This window comes from Canis lupus, chromosome 14 (genome assembly GCF_011100685.1).
Source record: "Canis lupus familiaris isolate Mischka breed German Shepherd chromosome 14, alternate assembly UU_Cfam_GSD_1.0, whole genome shotgun sequence".
Classification (NCBI taxonomy): domain Eukaryota; kingdom Metazoa; phylum Chordata; class Mammalia; order Carnivora; family Canidae; genus Canis; species Canis lupus.
Genome location: NC_049235.1, coordinates 39,252,875 through 39,271,054, shown reverse-complemented (window position 1 = coordinate 39,271,054; position 18,180 = coordinate 39,252,875). Strand labels below are relative to the sequence as shown.

Genomic DNA, 18,180 nt, shown 5'->3' with positions numbered 1-18,180 from the left:
GACCTTCTCGTGTTTATCTGAAGATACCTTTATTTTGCAACTGATTGTATTTCTTTCTTGATATCGTTCTTCAATATTTCTTATAAAAAGTTTATTGGTTTTTTATTTATTTCATTTCAAATAGCCATTGAGAGGTTTCTTATGTAGATATGAAATTTCTTTGGTTAGATTGAAATTTATTTTAGTATATGATACAAAGCTACTTTTTACTCATTACTGGAAAAATCTAAAGAGTAGCTTACTATATCAACACCCCCTGAAGGGTGGGAAAGACCCAAGCCTCAGTTATTTAATAGAAATTCCAATTTTCTCCTTGCCAATGTTCATACCCATTGAGATTTGTCCAGAATGTCCTCAAGATGCCTGTGCACCTTGCTCCCCAAAATGACCACATCATGTTTAGAATAGAACGAACTTTTCTTTGCCATGTATGGCAGTTGCAGTTAGAATTTTCTAGCATGAGGAGAAGGGAAAAACTAGGTTGTTCATGCCCCTTTCCTGAGCCATGGGACAATTTAAGGTCGAAGCTGAATTATATTTCATGGTCATGGTGGCTTCACCATGATGACTGGTTGTCCATGTCTCCCTTCACAAAGCAAAGCCAGGAAGATCATCAATGGGAAGAACCTTCATGTCCCTATTATTAAATGGCCTATTCCCATGTCGCAGTTGGAGAGAATATATTTCATATATTCTCTTTCTGAATGCAGCAAATTGCGATTGAAAACTTCTGTCATTTATAGGCCTTTTATCCTCTTGGAGAAAACAAAGCCACAGAATCTCAATGCTGTGAGCCTGTGACTTCAGACCATGGTGAGTTTTTTGGGAAAGTGCCAAAAAAGCTTGTTTCTGGAGGAGAAACATCAGCATTTTTCTTGTGGAACTTTAATTGGAAATAGGATGGTAGTTCAGCCTAGACAAGAGATCAAAATGAAACGAGCTGTGTTTTCATCCTTGTCCCTTAATGGACCATAATCCTGGTCATAAAAACCCACCACTTAAACTTTGGCAGTCTTGCTTTCCCAGGAAGCTTTATTACTAAGTATTAGCTCGACTCAAGACATAGCTTCTCCAAGCCAGGTTTGAGCCAAGGCCATGGGGGAAGAGAATGTGTTTGTGGGCAAGTCAGGGCTCCCCTAAGGTCCTGCAATAGCTGTGCAGTGGTCCTCCGAGGCCTGATGACATTTTTCTGGGTGGAAAGAATATGCCCATTCCTTACAAACTATATCTTGGGCCAAGGACACAAAAGGAAGCGTAGAGAATTCTGAGCCTCAGGTTTTCCTGAGAGTGGCAAACCGATACACAACTGTAAAACACTTCAAGCACATTTCCTCCCCCCTTCAAGTGAACCCAGCATGCTCTGGATTGTGCAAAAGGGTAAGGACGTGCAGGGCACCTAGGGATGGTGTTCCCAATCAGCTCTTGCTCGTTTATGCCTAGTGCTTGGTCTGTTTATCTTTATGCCAATCCGTCAACTCTGGGTGCTCTGGACCTTGGTGCTTGGCCCTGGATGTTTCCTGGTCAGATTGATCTTTTCCATTCATCCTGCCAATTAGGTCTTTTAGTATGTACGCAGTTGCATGCTGAGCAAGCATCCCAGGTTCTTGCCATACCCCTCGGCTTCCCCCGATAGTAATGAGGAAAGGAATTTATTCCAGCCAAATTTCACCTGCGACTGTTTTAGGTAGCCTTAATGTCAAAAGTGGACCCACTCCAGGGGGCTACCTAGACTGGGGATGAGCCATACTTCTAGAATTCCAATAAAAGATCATTCATATCCAAATTAGGAATTTCTCTTTTCTGCTCCCTCCTGCAGCTTAAAAAAAAAACAACAAAAAACAAACAAACAAACAAACAAAAACAATGGAGATGAAGTGTTTTCACTTAAGATGACTAAGTCTTATTTTTCCAAATATATTATTAAAACATTTAGATTTCTGTTGCCCACCCTTCTCACCCTAAAGCACTTTTCAGATCCCCCAGAGGAACACTGACTGCTTTGCTGCACTGCGCCCACTCCACAGCAATGGGGTGAAAAGCCAGCACAGCCCTTCCTGGCTAGCTTTCAGAGGATGAAATGAAAATCATTTCTGTGCCTGAAATGAGAGGGGGGATATTGTGTAGGCAGGAGGCAATTATCCAGGTTGGACTTGGGCCAGGCCAGTAAGGTTCAGTTGCTCCTCTTGCAAAAATTACCATCTGGTCTTTAATGACCCAGAGTGGTCAGGCTGGCATTAATTTACACCTCATCTCAGGAAGGCACCTCTGAGAATGAGAATGCCTGGTAAGGTAATACTGTTCCTTGGCTCCAAAGGAAGGGGTTGGTGTTAAGTGGGAACTGTTTGTTCACAAGACAGTGTGTTCTAGAATGAGGGCAAGAGTTCACGAAGAGGCCACCCTTTGAAACAGAAAGCAGTAAGAGCCAACACAAAAGGGACGAGCCCCGACACTACGGACCCATCCCTGAAGAGGTGCTAGGTCCATTTGTATCATTTACCTGTTCATTTGGCAAAGGTTTATGGGAAGATTACCAAGTGTCAAGCACTGAGCACCACGCTGGCAAGCATGGTGGCACCGTGACATACAGTGATGAACAGGCAGTGGTCTCTGCACACAGTCCAGTGGGGATGTAGATATGAACACATGTTTTCATAGAGGTCTGTTCAAGGTGCTATCACAGTACAAGAGAGGCAAGGAAGGACATTTCCTGGGTTTGGGGGTGAGTGTAGCATGAATCAATGTAAGGAGTTTTCAAAATCCATTGAAGGTGACCTAAGTATTGAAAGATATGCTTTAATACAATATTTTTTAAAAAGTTACAATAGTAGTTTACATTCATTTGAGCCTTACTATGTATCAATTGCTCTTCTAAGCACTCTATATTATGAATAAACTAGATTAATCCTTCCAACAACCCTGCGAAGGAGAGGCTATAATTATTTCCATTTTCCAGTTGAGGGAAATAAAGCATGGGGAGATGAAGCCAGTTGGCAAGGGCTATTGAGACTAAGTGGCAGGGTCTCAATTTGTACTCAGAACAAGACAAAATTACGTAAAACAACATGACAAAGAAATCAGTATAAACCAAAAGATTACCTTGTAAAATGATGAAATTTGGTTATTAATGATGAAATATATTTTGTTAATATTAAATATATTCATAAGGAGACCAAACCTGGTGATTCTTTCCTTTTGAACAATGCAATATTCCTTAACACGCATTATGAAGAGAAGATGAAGCTTTTAACTACAACTTTGAAAAAGTCTTGTTTCAACAGCTGTTGAAGATCATTTTGCTCAATACAAGTATCTGTAAACTCTACAAATAGTTGCAAGAAACTAGTTTTAATGAATTAGTAAATTTGGAAAATTCAGTGAATTTGAAAAATTCAGATAATTGGGCTCTTTGGCTATTGATTTTGAGCAAATTAGTTTTTGACGAACTGATTCTCTGTTACTGACTTACAGCAAATTGTCCCTCCTGAGAGAACTTAAGGTGAGGGCCTTCTCTTGTCCCTGTAGTCTATGGGCTGCAAAAGACATCAAAGAGATCTACCAATGTGACATGATAAAGAAGAGGTGAGGTGGGTTCTGGACAAGAGAATTCAAGGGCTGCAGCTCTTCAGGACTTGAGAAGATTCAGTATTCAAACCCAGCGTAACCCCAAATTCCATGTCTTTTCTATGATGCTCTTTTGCCTCACAAAAACATCGAGAGCATCAAGATCCCAGTGAAATATTTGCAGACCAAGCTCTGAAATCTCAGTAGGGCTCCTTCCTGGGATAGCCTTGTAGAACTATACTTACTATGCTCTATCTCTTACAGATTTCATGCAGAGAGCCTGGAAGCAAATGTGAAGGAAATTAAAAAACAAAACAAAGCAAAGTAACTAACGTACCCACAGTCCCCAGGTGAGTAATAGATAATGCTAGAAGATACACTGCCAACTCTCCTGAGAGCCTGCTTGACGGGTCCAGACACGGGCTATGAGACCTCCTGCAGCCCCCTCCAGTCTTGTGCATCTGACAGCTGATGGATTTTGAGGGATGTTTACCGTTGGTTGGATCAATGACTTAGCTGTACCATCTCGAAGGGCTGCCAGGGATGTGGCCTCCCTGAAATGTTGCCATAAGATCCTTCCTTCTTTGCATTTCTGTACCCATCCTCTTTAGAGTTTCCTAAAGAGATTCTTTGGAATAGGTTCTTCCAGTTTTTCAGCACATCATTCCAGTGAGCCCAAGCTGTGCCCAGCATTACTACACCACATCAAATAGGTGTTGATGCCATGTTGGCACAAATTTGGTGCTGCTCTGCACACACTGCACGTGTCTGGCTTGTACACATAACAACACTGAGCTTTCATTAGGGTATGAGGCAAGTCCTAGCACTTCTTTTCCTGCCAGAGTGCCCTGATGGTAATAAATTCGAGGCACTAACATCACCCTGGTTAGCATCTCTTGAAGGCAAGCCCTCCTTCCAAGGATGTTGTAATGTGTGGCCCTTTCTCTTGGGCATTTCTGCATTTTATATCTATTACATGTGCCCTGTGGTGGAGCTCTCCTTTTTTTCCCCATAAAGCTTTTAATAAAGTATGACATTCTTAAAGAGTATTTTCATCAAAATCCTCTTTGGTGGCTATCTAATGATTTTTTTAAAGCATAAAAATAGGCTGTTAATACTGGAGGCATTCTTTAAACAGACCTACCCTTTGCCAGGGTCCCTGGAGGATTCGTATTTCAAATGGCAGTACTGTACAGGGGGAAGCTTTCATGGCTGGAAGAACCATTCTGCTTTATAGTTCTGAAAATTTGTTTTTGAAACAGGTTTTCATGGATTTACAATACTGCATCAGCCTGGCGACCAGAACCTTCTGTAGTTTTGCAAGATTTTGCTCACTTCCCTTCTCCCAATATCACCTTCATCATGCATCACAAATAGCTCCAGGGGGTCCCCATTTCCGCTGTCGTGGCAAAATATGGTACAAATTAAACTGCCCTGGTGGTATACGGAGAACTGCCAACATTTTCTTTTTTGGTGCTTTTATCTTCAAAAGAGCAGAACTGGCCCTAACCATGTGTATTATATTTACCTCTCACACATACATGGACAAGAAGAGTTAACCAGAACTAAGCCATCTGACATTTCTCACCACAAATTTGGTAATATACACAGTACAAATGCTGTAGCAGCTCATAGGTCTGTTTTGCTTTGCAAGCCACCTTGATGTGCAAAGTTCTATTTTCAAGCTAACGCTTTGTTTTCATTTGTCAATGCAATTTTGGCCTTACAATAATACAAAATTGAAGTGTTTTCGTAGTGCTCCAAATAGAACTATCAGGAAAAAAATTGCAACTGTTAAGGATTATCATGGGCCTTCAGTTCCAAGATAGTAATTAAATTGATGTTACCAACTTGTTTTTCATCTCAGGGTCATTTGGTTTTAGTTGTTTTGTCCTACATTTATTATTTGGAAATAGAAAATAGAAATGGTTTGTGTATGCACTATGACATCTTTTGGAAAGAGATATGTTTTTTTATGATTTGTTTATTTATTCGAGAGAGAGAGAGAGAGAGAGTGAGCACACAACCAGGGGGAGTGGCAGGCAGAGGTAGAGGGAGGCAGAGGGAGAGGGAGAAGCAGGCTCCCTGCCGAGCAGGGAGCCCAATGCAAGGCTTGATCCTACGACCCTGGGATCATGACCTGGGCTGAAGGCAGATGCTTATCCGACTGAGCACCCAGGCACCCTGGAAATAGATCTTTCTATTGGTGATGTGGGAAACTGCGATGAGTTGGTTCCCATTGCAAATGAATAAGTGAATGAATATGAAAACGTTTAATGTGCCTCTGAACTTGAGGAAACATACTGAGGGTTTGGGAAGATAGGGAGGTGAGTAGAAGCACCCTACAAGACAAGGGATATCTCTGGGCAAATGGTGTGGAAATGATTTCATCTCCAGAATTCCTACAATGATAGAGGCGTAACTGAGAAAGAATTGGTTGTGTGGATGGCAGGGTGAAGGGAAATAACCTGGGAAGAAAAATAATAACCTGAAAGGAAATAAAATAACATTTATGCATTAGATTGTTGGAATTATTTATGAATTGTTGGGTTTATTACTAAACCAAGAATGAGGAATGCTCTTGTGCATAGTAATAGATACGAAGTATGGTTCCTTCACAAAGTCAGCTGTGTCTAAGTCATGGCCTTCCTCTAAGAAGTTTGTTCTAGAAAATCAAGAGGAGGAATTCCTTCTACTTATTATCGAGGAGTGATGTTGGGGAAAAGAGCACAGCATTTGTCATGTGCCTTGAACATCAAGTGCTATGGCCCTGCTGCCAGGCGGAGAGAGGGTCTCTGGGGACATAATTTCCAAAGAGAATCTTCTCTCACATCACATGCCATCTCTGACCACAGTAACACGTCTTTAGCTTTTACATATTCTCAAAAGAGTGCTCCTTTTTCACAGTAGAAACCATTTTTGCTGCATTTGGAAATGGGCTTTATGAATTAATGAGTCCCCGTTCTGTATTTCCCGGCCGACCTGGATATGCTCTTTACACAGCACACTCTCCTTTTAAGTCAGAAGAGGGAGTAATAGACTTTAAAAAAAAAAAAAAAAAAAGGAAACCAGAACTTTTATTTTAGTTTCCTAGTGGCAGAGCTTTTAAAAGTTACGTACATTTTCAAATAAAAAACAATAGGAGAGAGCAGATGGTTCAGAACCGCTGTGTATGCACTCCGTGGCTTTAACAGTCACTGCCGTTTCACCAAGCTTGTCCCACTGTCTTTATAAAGTACAAGTGTCTGGTGACATTTGTGCAATTAGACGCATTCCTGTGAAGAAGCATATTGATTGAGCTGCTGTAAAGATATTGGGAATCTTCTCTTAAAAATCATTTAAGGAGGGCGGCCTGGGTGACTCAGTGGTTTGGCACTGCCTTCGGCCCAGGGCGTGATCCTGGAGACCCGGGATTGAGTCCCACATCGGGCTCCCTGCATGGGGCCTGCTTCTCCCTCTGCCTGTGTCTCTGCCTCTCTCTCTCTCTCTCTCTCTCTCTCTGTGTCTCTCATGAATAAATAAAATCTTTAAAAAAAATCGTTTAGGGAAACCCATTTGTTAAAGTGAATAATCATCCCCTTACTTTGTATTGTAAGCAGAGTGTGCGTCTTCTCTCTTCCCTTCTTCCCTTCCTCTTTGCCTTTTTGATTCAATAGGGACAACTTTTTGCCATATGCTGGGCCAGGAGGTTGTCCTTCTCCACAGGATCGTGTCCTCTGATAACTCTAATGAGACAGTGAAGGGTGTAATCAAGAGGTTTGTGGTGGCGTTGTTATTTAATAACTACATGTTCGGTTCCTGTTTTATGGCCAGTCTTGAATGAAGAAACCTTGAAACTACTTGCTTGCAGAATTCACACCTGGATCCCATCGTTGCTCATTCTGCTCAAGGCATGATGTAAGTCAGGATTTAACCCCCTAGGAGTTTAGGTCAAAATGATCCCTCTTAGGGAGTGAATGCCTCAGGTTCTTGCAGGAGTCTTGGGGAAGACAGCCTGTTTCACGGAAGTGGCCCTCTCCTCTGGATAGAGTTCGGTAACTAGGAATGCACTGTGGTAAACTCTGCTGGAGACCCTCCCAGCATCCCCCTTCCCTCTGTCTCACTGAGAGAAACCTAACTCTACTTGGGGAGGTGATGTACCCAGCTGCAAAGTGTCCCTACCTCCCCAGTGAGATGATTAGTAAAATTTGCTGGAGATTGGAAGGAAAGATTTTGCTTTTCTGCTGCAGGCTGGTGTCACTTTCTTCCATTCCCCTTTCTGTCTAGAACAGGAGCCTGGGGGTAGACTGCCATCTGGGGACCATGGTAAGAAGCATGAGGATGAGGTGAGCAAGTTGGGGACCTGGCTCACGTTGAGGAATTCCTGCACTTGCCCAGATCAGTCACTTCAGGACTTCTTATTATGTTTGGGAAATAATTATCATTTTTAAAAAAGATTTTATTTATTTATTAGAGACACAGAGAGAGAGAGAGAGGCAGAGACACAGGCAGAGGGAGAAGCAGGCTCCATGCAGGGAGCCTGACGTGGGACTCGATCCTGGGACTCCAGGATCATGCCTTGAGCTGAAGAGGGTGCTAAACCGCTAAGCCACCAGGTGGCTAATTATCATTTGCCCTAATTATCATTTGATTAAGTTGGTAGAGTCAGGTTTCTGTTGCATGTGTAGAAATGCAATTTCAAACGGACACCCGCACATAGGAAATATGACCATGACTTCTGGTAGCGTCTCTTGAGTTAGAGAAACCTTCTCAGAGAAACCTGAGACAGGCACTCAGCCTTCCAAGCAGTGAATATCCTTCTTGAAAATAATCCATATTTTCTATGGAGGACATGCTGGAAATGTTCTTTAAAAAAAAAGGAATAAAACCCCTCTTATTCCCAATCTGTACTGACAAAGTGAAGTAGAGAACTGAGGAAATTGCCTGGAGAGCACTGACTTCTCGGGTTCATCACAGGAACTACTCATGAGGTCAAGTCACAGATGATTTTTAGGCACTTTATGGGATCATTTTTTTCCTTGGCGGGTGTAGATCTGCTTTCACTGTCTAGGAGTACTGCATAAATAATCCAAGAGAGTTAGATTTGTGTCGCTCTGTATTTTAAAATGCTTTTGTTGTTTAGCTGGGACGGTGCCACGTGAGGGTGGTTTACTCTGAGGCAAGTAAGCAGGGCATAGGATACTATCGTGGTGCCTTCAAATACTCAGAGAGTACTGTGCATAGGAGGGGCATTAAAGATTGGTCTTTTTGAGAAGTGACAGATTACCTAACACAGTAATCCACGCTATCGGACAAATTGGTTTGAAAAGGAAGACAGCTGGCTTTGGTCCAACACCAATAATACCATTAACAGCAGTGGCGGAATGATGCCAGGAGGGCAGGGGGAGGCCTGCGTGGCAGACGTGGATCTGGGCCAGCCGAGGCGAATAGGCCCAAAGACCTTTTCCCCCCCTTGTCTTTCTGTTTACACTTGGCATTTGGCGGCCACAGAAGGGCTGTTAACATCGGCTGTTGTCTAAATCTAAACAGGCGAAGAACAGAACCGATCTCGAAGACAGAGAATCGTCCAGCAATTCATCCTGAACACAGGACTCCAGCATCCCTCATGCTCTGTGAGGCCTCCCGCTCCACCACATAATTTATGACTCCCACATCCTGGCATTTCGTTCAAACCCAAAGCATTTGACAAACTATATATATTTTTTTTTAAAAAAAAAGTTTTCCGTGAGTTGGTGCCTTAGCGGGAGGAATTTATGATGAGTTGACTTAATCCTCGCTTTTCAGAGACTTCTAAAAAAAGGTCTTTCTCCAAACAACGGAATTATGTGTAGCGGACCATAGAGCGGGCGGTGGCTGAGATGTCAGGGCTGCCGGTGGCAGAAGTCTCAGCGAACGGCTTCGGGAAGGCCTCTCTGTGCAGCCCGGGCCCGGGCCTGCCTCCGGCTAATTGCGCTGTCTGAGGCCTGGCGGGCGGCCAGCTCTACCTGAGCCAGCTCTGCTCCCGGGCCCAGCCAGGTTGCCTCTGTGTTCGCTTATTACAACTAACCGCTGTGAAATCATTCACAGACCTTGGAAATAACAGATGTAAGGTGATTTATTTATATATTTTGACTAATAATCTTAACTTGTCATTTCGTTTTTAAAATTTGATAAACGGACTGGGAATTTGAAGAGGGAGCTGTGTGTGTTAAATTTATAACCCTGCTTCCTGGCATTTTGGAATTGGTTATTGCTTTTGGATTCCTTTTTTTTTTTTTTTTGTCAGAGGTGTATGTGTGTGTGTGTGTGCACGTGTGCATGTGCATGTGTGTGTGTGCATGTGCATGTGTATGTGTGTGTGTGTGTGTGTGGTGTGTGTAGAGGGTCCCCTGCTCACTCTCTTCTGATTTTTCTGCTGTATCAGCATGATGTTATAAAAGCAATCTTTGAGAGGTGGAGGCTTCCCAGGATGGACACATTGGTGTTTTTCACGTTTTTATGCATCAACAAAGGGGGAAATGGAAAAATGTGGGTAGTGTTTTATGAGTGCAGTTTTGCAGCCCTACCCAATATAAAATCAAATGGCATTTTCAGCAACTGTTGTTATTTTAATAGGCAAATAGAACATTCAAACCTGCCCCTCACCAGTAGATTTCCTTGTTTGTTTTACCAGCCATCGCCACCTGCGCGGGGTTCAGTAGTGTTCACGACTCCGCATCACCTTGACCTGAACAGACATCCTTATCTTCCTAATCCTTGTCTATTTCTGCCACCAAAGAGACGTGGGTGAAGAGCCCTGAGACGAGTGTTCGAATTTTCCATATCACAGTTGCCACCGCTCGAGGGAAAAATAGGCGGACAATTATTTTGCCTAAATGCAGTTGACTGATACATTTCCTGCTAGTCTCTACCTGTGAAGACATAGGTCTCTGTGGCTTGGGTAAACAGCAATCATTCTGGCAAAGAAAATGAGAGGTGTGACAATAACCTGCTTAATTCGGGTAAAAACTACTTGCCCTTGAAATATTTTCAAAGGGAAATGGTTTTGTGGGCATTTTTAAATTTTTTAATTTTTATCTTATTTGTGAGGACTTTTTAAGATCAGAATCTAGCAAACTTTCTGGAAAGGGCAAAATAGTAACTATTTTAGACTTTGCAGACCACAATAGACTCCATTGCAATAGACTGTTGCTGAAGCAGCGGTGAAACAGCCACAGAGAACACTTAAAAGGGCTAAGCATGTCTGTATTCCATAAAACGTTATTTTTTTTTATTTAAATTTTTTTAAATTTTTATTTATTTATGATAGTCACAGAGAGAGAGAGAGAGGCAGAGACATAGGCAGAGGGAGAAGCAGGCTCCATGCACCGGGAGCCCGACGTGGGATTCGATCCTGGGTCTCCAGGATCGCGCCCTGGGCCAAAGGCAGGCGCTAAACCGCTGCGCCACCCAGGGGTCCCCATAAAACGTTATTTATAAAAAGAAGCAGTGGACTGGATTTGGCTGGGGGGCTGTGGTTGCCAATCCCGGATTTAGTCCCATGTCCTCATTTTACTGATGAGCAAATGGACCCAGTGAGATGCAGCAAATCACTCAGGATCACCCAGCCAATCATGTGAGGCTAGAATCTCTAACTTCTGGCTCCCAGATGCCAGATTCCTCACCCAGACAGCTTCCCTTAGATACTCCCTGTGGATCTTCGTTCTTGAAGTTGTGTAAACCTAGACAGCCAGTGATTGCTCTGCCTTGTGGGAGTAGCAAGTGCATGTGTAAGGATGTGCCCATGGAGAGCTGACCAATGCTATTTATGGACGTTAAAATGAATCAAGATATAAGAAATCTGAAGTATGTGCAAGCTACTTATTTTCAAAATCAGTAATGTTTTTATATGGTCTTTTCTCCTGTCAATCTCTTAGGTTGTCCAAGCTTTCCTGCATACGTGCTGGGGGAGATCAGGGTCTGGGACCGGCTCAGAGTGTTGACAGGCTGTGGGAAAGGTCTCAGGCAGAGGCTAAAAAATGGAAAGCTGACACTTTATAGAAAGTGAAGAAGATGACATGGTCTGGGATGTGTGAAGAAGTGAATAAATGGGGTGTTAAAGCTGAATTAGGCTGTGAAGCTTTTCTGGGGTTCAGAACTCATCTGTCAGAGACTGTTATTACTTTGGTCTGCCCATGCCTGTTCTGTGAGCCATAGCAACTGGGGCAGGATTGTCCCATGTCCCCACCAGGTCAATCGGAAGTCTTCCCCACAGAGTTAGAACACGGTTCTGGCAGTGAGGGTGTTTTTGTATAGAGTGACCATGCTCTCTATAACAAAGAAGGCCCCTTGGCAGTAGAGAAAATAGCCAACAGCATACAGACCCAGAGAGATAACAGAAAATGTTCTGGTGCCTGGCTTTCCTCTGTCGATGCCCAGATCAGCTCTGATCCCTGCAGCCCTCCCTGGCTCTGTGAACCACAGCAATACCTCCCCAGGCCCTGATTTTGCTTGACCAATTTCTAGTTGAATATCTGACACCCCAAACCAAACAATCCTGTTATTTTTTTAACCATATCATTGGCAAAAGTATCTGTCTTCGAATGTCAGGTTGTATATAAAATCTATATCTTCATATAAAATCTGTTTCTTTTTAGCAACACGGGTGCCTGCTATATTCCTCTGACACTCATTATGCTCCTAAGAGAAGTGAAAGGTAACTTTCAGTATCTTTTTAGGAAGAAGTGTATAATTGTATCCAGAACTCTATGAGTTTATGTGCACACACTCATAGGACACACACATACAATCCTATCTACTCCTCTCTCTCAGTCTGCAAGAAAGGTTGCTGTTTTGAGACACAGCTACCTTTCACAAAAAAGAATAAATAATAAAAAGAACAAAGAATAAAACTTCTACAGGGGTTTAAGCCACTATAGGAGGATCGAGCATTTCTTTTAAGGGTGCTTTTATTACATAAGGGAATCCTCGGAGATTTGGATTCCTAGAACCATATAATTGGCCTCCTCTGATAAAGTGAAACAGAAGCTCTGTGACAGAAAGCCAAGTGGAAAACTGGAAATGAATATAATCCGTGTTCACAAACAAACTATACATTTCAAGGAAAAAGATTCCATTTGATACACCAGTTTTGTATGAGGCAGTCCGTAACACTCTTGATAAATAGTATATTTTCAAGTATCTTCTTGACTCTGGGAAATAGCTGTGCAACCAAGCCAACAGTAGAGACAAATTTGTGGAAGAAAACGTCAATCCTTTTAATTTCTAGTAGTCAAGACATAAGACATCCTTTAGACTGTTTAGAACTTACAAACAGCAAAGTTCTCAATCTGAAGTATACAGTTTACTTAATGAATTTTGATGTGGGATCACCACTCAAATCAAGATTTGTAATATTTCTAGCACTCCATAATGGTCCCTCACCTCCCTCACCATAAATATTCCCACCAAAGATAACCACTATTCTGCATCCTTCACCGCACATTAGTTTTGCCTGTTCTTAAGTTTCATATACCCGGAATCAAATGCCATGTACTCTTTGAGGTTTCGCTTTTCTCACTCAATATATCTGTGAGAATCATCCATGTTGTTGAATGCAGAATTATTGTTTTTTTTGGCTTGTTTTTTAAAAAATATTTTATTTATTTATATTAGCTATTGAGACAAAGAAAGTGCTCGTGTGTGAACCCGGGAGAGAAACAGAGAGGGGAGTGAGTGAGGGAGAAAGAATCTCAAGCAGAGATGTGGGGCTTGATCTCCTGACCTGAGACCACGACCTGAGCTAAAACTGACAACTGGTCACTTAACCAACTGAGCCACCAAGGTGTCCCTATTTTTGTTTGTTTCTTTGTCGTGTGTGTGTGTGTGTGTGCGTGTTTTGTTTTTGTTTTTGTTGTGGAATATTCCATTTTATGAGTATACCATGATTTATTTAACGATTTTGTTACTTATGAAAATTTGGGTTTTTAACGTTTGGAGCTATTACATGTTAAAGTGCTAAGAATATATATATATATATATATATATATATATATATATATATATGTAATCAATGATCAATGTGGGGCTTGAGCCCACAACTCTAAGATCATGAGTCATATGCTTCAGCAACTGAGCCAGCCAGGTGCCACTCTTGTATATATTTTGGGTGGACACATGTATCTTTTCTCTTTGTTAATATACCCAAGAGTGGAATTGTTGGGTCATAGCACAGGCATATGTTTAGATTTGGTAGATACTGCTAAACAGTTTTCCAAAGCGATTGTACTAAATAAAATACACTACACCTGTCAAAAATATTCCATATCTTCATCAACACTTGGTATTGTAAGCCCTTCTAATTTTAGTTCTGTTGATGGTTTTGTACTGATATCTCATTGTGGTTTTCATTTGCATTTCTCTGAAGACTAGTAATGTTGAGCAACTTTTATATCCTTATTGGCCACTTGGCTTCCTTTTGTAAAGCTCAAGATTTTTGCTCACTTTTACAAAACACTGGGTTGTCATTTTCCTTATTGATTTGTAGGAGCTCTTTATATATTCTGGGTATTAGTCATTTGTCAGATTTGTGAATTATAAATAATTTTCTTTAAGTCTATAGTTATTTATTTATTTATTTATTTATTTATTTATTTATTTATTTATTTATAAGATTCTATTAATTTGTTCATGAGAGACACAGAGACAAAGGCAAAGACATAGGCAGAGGGAGAAGCAGGCTCCCTGCAAGGCCCTGATGTGGGACTCGATTCCAGGACTCTGGGATCACACCCTGAGCCAAAGACAGACACTCAACCGCTGAGACATCCAGACATCCCCAAGTCTATATAGTTTTTTAATGTTGGGTTATGATAAACAGAATTTCTTTATATTAAGAAAGTTCCTTTTTCAAACTTTTTTTTTTTTTTTTTTTTTTTTTTAATTCATGATAGTCACACAGAGAGAGAGAGAGAGAGGCAGAGACATAGGCAGAGGGAGAAGCAGGCTCCATGCACCGGGAACCCGACGTGGGACTCGATCCCGGGTCTCCAGGATCGTGCCCTGGGCCAAAGGCAGGCGCCAAACCGCTGCACCACCCAGGGACCCCCTCAAACTTTTTAAGCCATGTTTTTTTGTGTTCTGTTTAAGAAATCTTTGCCCACCCCAAGTTATAATATTCTCTCATGTTTTCTTCTAGAAGCATAATTATTTTGACCTTCACATTTAGATCTATGATCTGTATTGAATTAATTTTTGTACATAATGTGAGACAAGGGATCAGAATTCATTTTTCGATACGCAGATCCATTTGACCCAGCATCATTTATTAAAAAGATTCCTCACTGAATTATAATGTATCATCTTTGTAAATCAGATGACTGTGTATGCATAGGTCTATTTTTGGGTTCTCTATTTTTTCCATTGGCCCATTTCTTGATGACTGTGTTTCCATTACTATCTTTACTGCTTTTGTTATCCAATTACAGCCTTCCAGATTTGATCTTTAAGATTTCCATGGCTTGTCCTTTGAATTTTCATATACATTTTAAAATTAACCTGTTAGTTTCCACAAAAAGCCTACTGGGATTTTGATTGGGATCACATTGGATTTACAAGTCCATTAGGAAAAATCAACATTCTAATGATACTGAGTCTTCTAATCCATGAAAATGTTCTATCCCTTAGTCTATTTCAATCTTTCAGTAGTTTCATCAATGCTTTGTAATTTTTGGTGTATAGATCTTACACATCTTTGGTTAGATTTTATTCCTAAGTATTTTATGATTTTTGGTGCTTTGTATCTGGCATTTTAAAAATTTATTTCTAATCGTTTTTAGTGTACATAAACATACAATTATATTTTGTATCCAACAACCTTGCTAAATTAACAGTTTGTAGTTTCATTTGGACTCTTTCTGTATACTTAATCAAGTCCTCTGAATACTGATGTTTTCCTTTCTCTTTTTCAATCATTTTACCACTTAATTCTTTTTCTTACCTTATTATACTAGGTAAGAGCTCTAGTATAATATTGAATAGAAGGACTATAAGAGTGTTGGTTGTAGAGTTTTGCAGATATCCTTTATCAGATTAAGGACTTTCTCTGCCATTTCTAGTTTGCTGAGAGCTTTTTATTTTCTTTAAGTCATGAAGTTATCAAATTTTATCAAATGCTGTGTCTATGAGTATATTTGAGATGAGCGTATTTATTTCTCATTTATTCTATTCATATGATTAATTACTTTATTTTAGAATGTTAAATCAACTTTGCATTCCTAGAGTAAATCCCATTTGGTCATGATCTGATATCTTTTATCAGATATGTTAGATATGATTCATATCTTGCTTAGGATTTCTGCATCTGTAGTTTTCTTATACCAGGTTCTGATATCAATATTATGGTCCTCAACAAAAAGTTGGGAAAAGTCCTTTTTATTTCGTCAGAAAAGTTTTGTGAAGAATTCACAATTGAAGCCCTTTGAGCATGTGATTTGTTTTGTGGAGAGTCTTTAGGGATCTATGTCTTGAATAGATGTGAGAATATTCAAATTTTCTATTATTCTTATGTCTGTTTTGGTAAATTGTGTTTCCTGAAATTTGTTTATTTCACTATATTTTCAAATTTATTGTTATAAGGTTCTTCATAATATTGTGTTATTATTTTTTAAATATCTGTAGGATTTCTGGGGATATCCTCTTTTTAATCCTTGGAACTGATTACGTGTGCTTTCTCTCTTTTTAAAAATCAGTCTAGCTAGGTGTTTATGAATTTTATTAATCTTTACAGAATACCAGGTTTTTGGTTTGTTGATTTTTCTCTATTGTATATTTATTTTATTATTGATTTATGCACTTACCTTTATCATAGCTTTCCTTCTATTTATCTTGGATTTAATTTGCTGGTTTTCCTTCAAGTTTCTTAAGATGGAAACTTATTTTTTTTTAAAGATTTTTATTTATTTATTCATGAGAGACACACAGAGAGAGGCAGAGACATAGGAAGAGGGAGAAGCAGGCTCTCTTCAGGAAGCCTGATGCAGGACTCCATTCCTGGACCGGGATCACGCCCTGAGCTGAAGGCAGACGCTCAACTGCTGAGCCACCCAGGTGCCCCAAGATGGAGATTTATCAACTTTCAGTGTTTCTTCTCTTAAAATTTATGCAGATGCTTAATATACTCATTTATGTTTTAATATATGCACTTAAGTCTATAAATATTACTTTAAGCACTGCTCTAGCAGCTTTCCAATGGTTTTGATATGCTGTATTTTCACTTGACTCAAAATGTTTTTTAATTTCCATTTTGATTTCTTTGATGATCTATGAGTTCTTCAAAAGTATGTTGCTTAATCTCCAAGTATTTGGTGATTCTCTATTTCTCTGTCTGATACTTATTTCTTACTTGATGCTACCGTGATCAAAGAAAATATTTTTATTTCAATCTTTCGAAATTTGTTGAGACTTCTTTTGGTCCATTTGATGGCTTATTTTGTTAATGTTTCATATGCTCTTAAAAAGAATGTGTATTCTCCAGATGGTTTTAAATACACCCATTAGGTCAAGTCAAGTTGGTTAATCAGGTTTCAAATTGTCTATGTTTTTTACTGATCTTTTACCTGCATGCTCCATCAGTTACTTAGAGAGTTGTTGCAAGCTGGTGCCAGTCTGGCTTTGGAGAATGTGGGCTGTGCAGCGGCAGAGGCTAGCCCTGCATGGAATATGTGAATGGCACTACCTGGAGGTGTGGGTTGGGACTTAGGCTGGAAATGGATGTCAACTTTAGGTCTTGGGCCTCGATAGGCTAGGCAGTGTCAAGATGAGCCAGAGGCCTGGGTTAAACATTTAGTGCCATATTTGAATGACAAGTCAAACTCTGTTATTTATATAATTGGCTTCTGGTTGGATTTTTTATTTCTTTGCTCTGCTGTTTCTTCTTTAAGTAAGACCATAAAAACACCAGCTTTTCCCAGGCTACAGAGCACACAGGAAGGTCCTGACCAAAGTCTATGTGAAGACCCTGAGGAATGTGAATGTGAATAAGCATAACACAGATCCTGGGAACTATAAAGTAATTGCTTTTTACCTATGGAGATTTACCTCCTTTGTAATTTGTGATTTGGGAAGTGGCTGAGTTCATGGGTTCCAACATCTCCCCTAAACTTATTTCTAAGTGGTGAACATTTCCAAGTGGGCATATGTGCTGACTCCAAACTGTGGCTCTGGGCTTGGTACTGGTGAGGGGCTGTCTTAAGCGTAGATTTCTTTGGAGCATCTGGATGGGGAAGAACAAAGGCTTTTGAATTCAGAAAGATCTAGAATTGAATGCTGTTTTGCACTTTCTTGCTCTGTGGCAAGGACAAGAATCCCAAGCTATCCAAGCCTCAGTGTTTGTATCTGTAAAATCTGATTCATAGGATTTGTGGTTAGGATGAATTAGGAAGCTTCTAGCATGGTGCCTGGCTGTAGAGAAAACTAGCGTATAGTAATTCCTCCTCCTCCTTTCAGTGTCTCAAGTGAAAGAACTGAAGAATGACTATTTTTTTGGGGGTTTAGTGTGAAAGATAAGAGTACAAGGTTGGCTGAGGAGCCCAGTACTGGAATAAGGCAGGGAGTTGAGAGGATTGGGGTGCCCAGGACTGAGGCCTATTAAACCATACCCAA

At 40.5% G+C, this 18,180-nt stretch overlaps 1 long non-coding RNA gene across 1 annotated transcript in view; it reads left to right on the top strand.

The window, feature by feature from the left end:
* The first annotated feature begins 2,373 nt into the window (after positions 1 to 2,373).
* The window catches only part of LOC119876966, a 59,072-nt gene continuing 43,265 nt past the window's right edge, over positions 2,374 to 18,180 (top strand). Inside the window, exons 1-2 of the long non-coding RNA XR_005369208.1 lie at positions 2,374 to 2,471; positions 3,826 to 3,911. This is a non-coding gene — a long non-coding RNA (uncharacterized LOC119876966). The remainder of the gene's footprint in view (positions 2,472 to 3,825; positions 3,912 to 18,180) is intronic.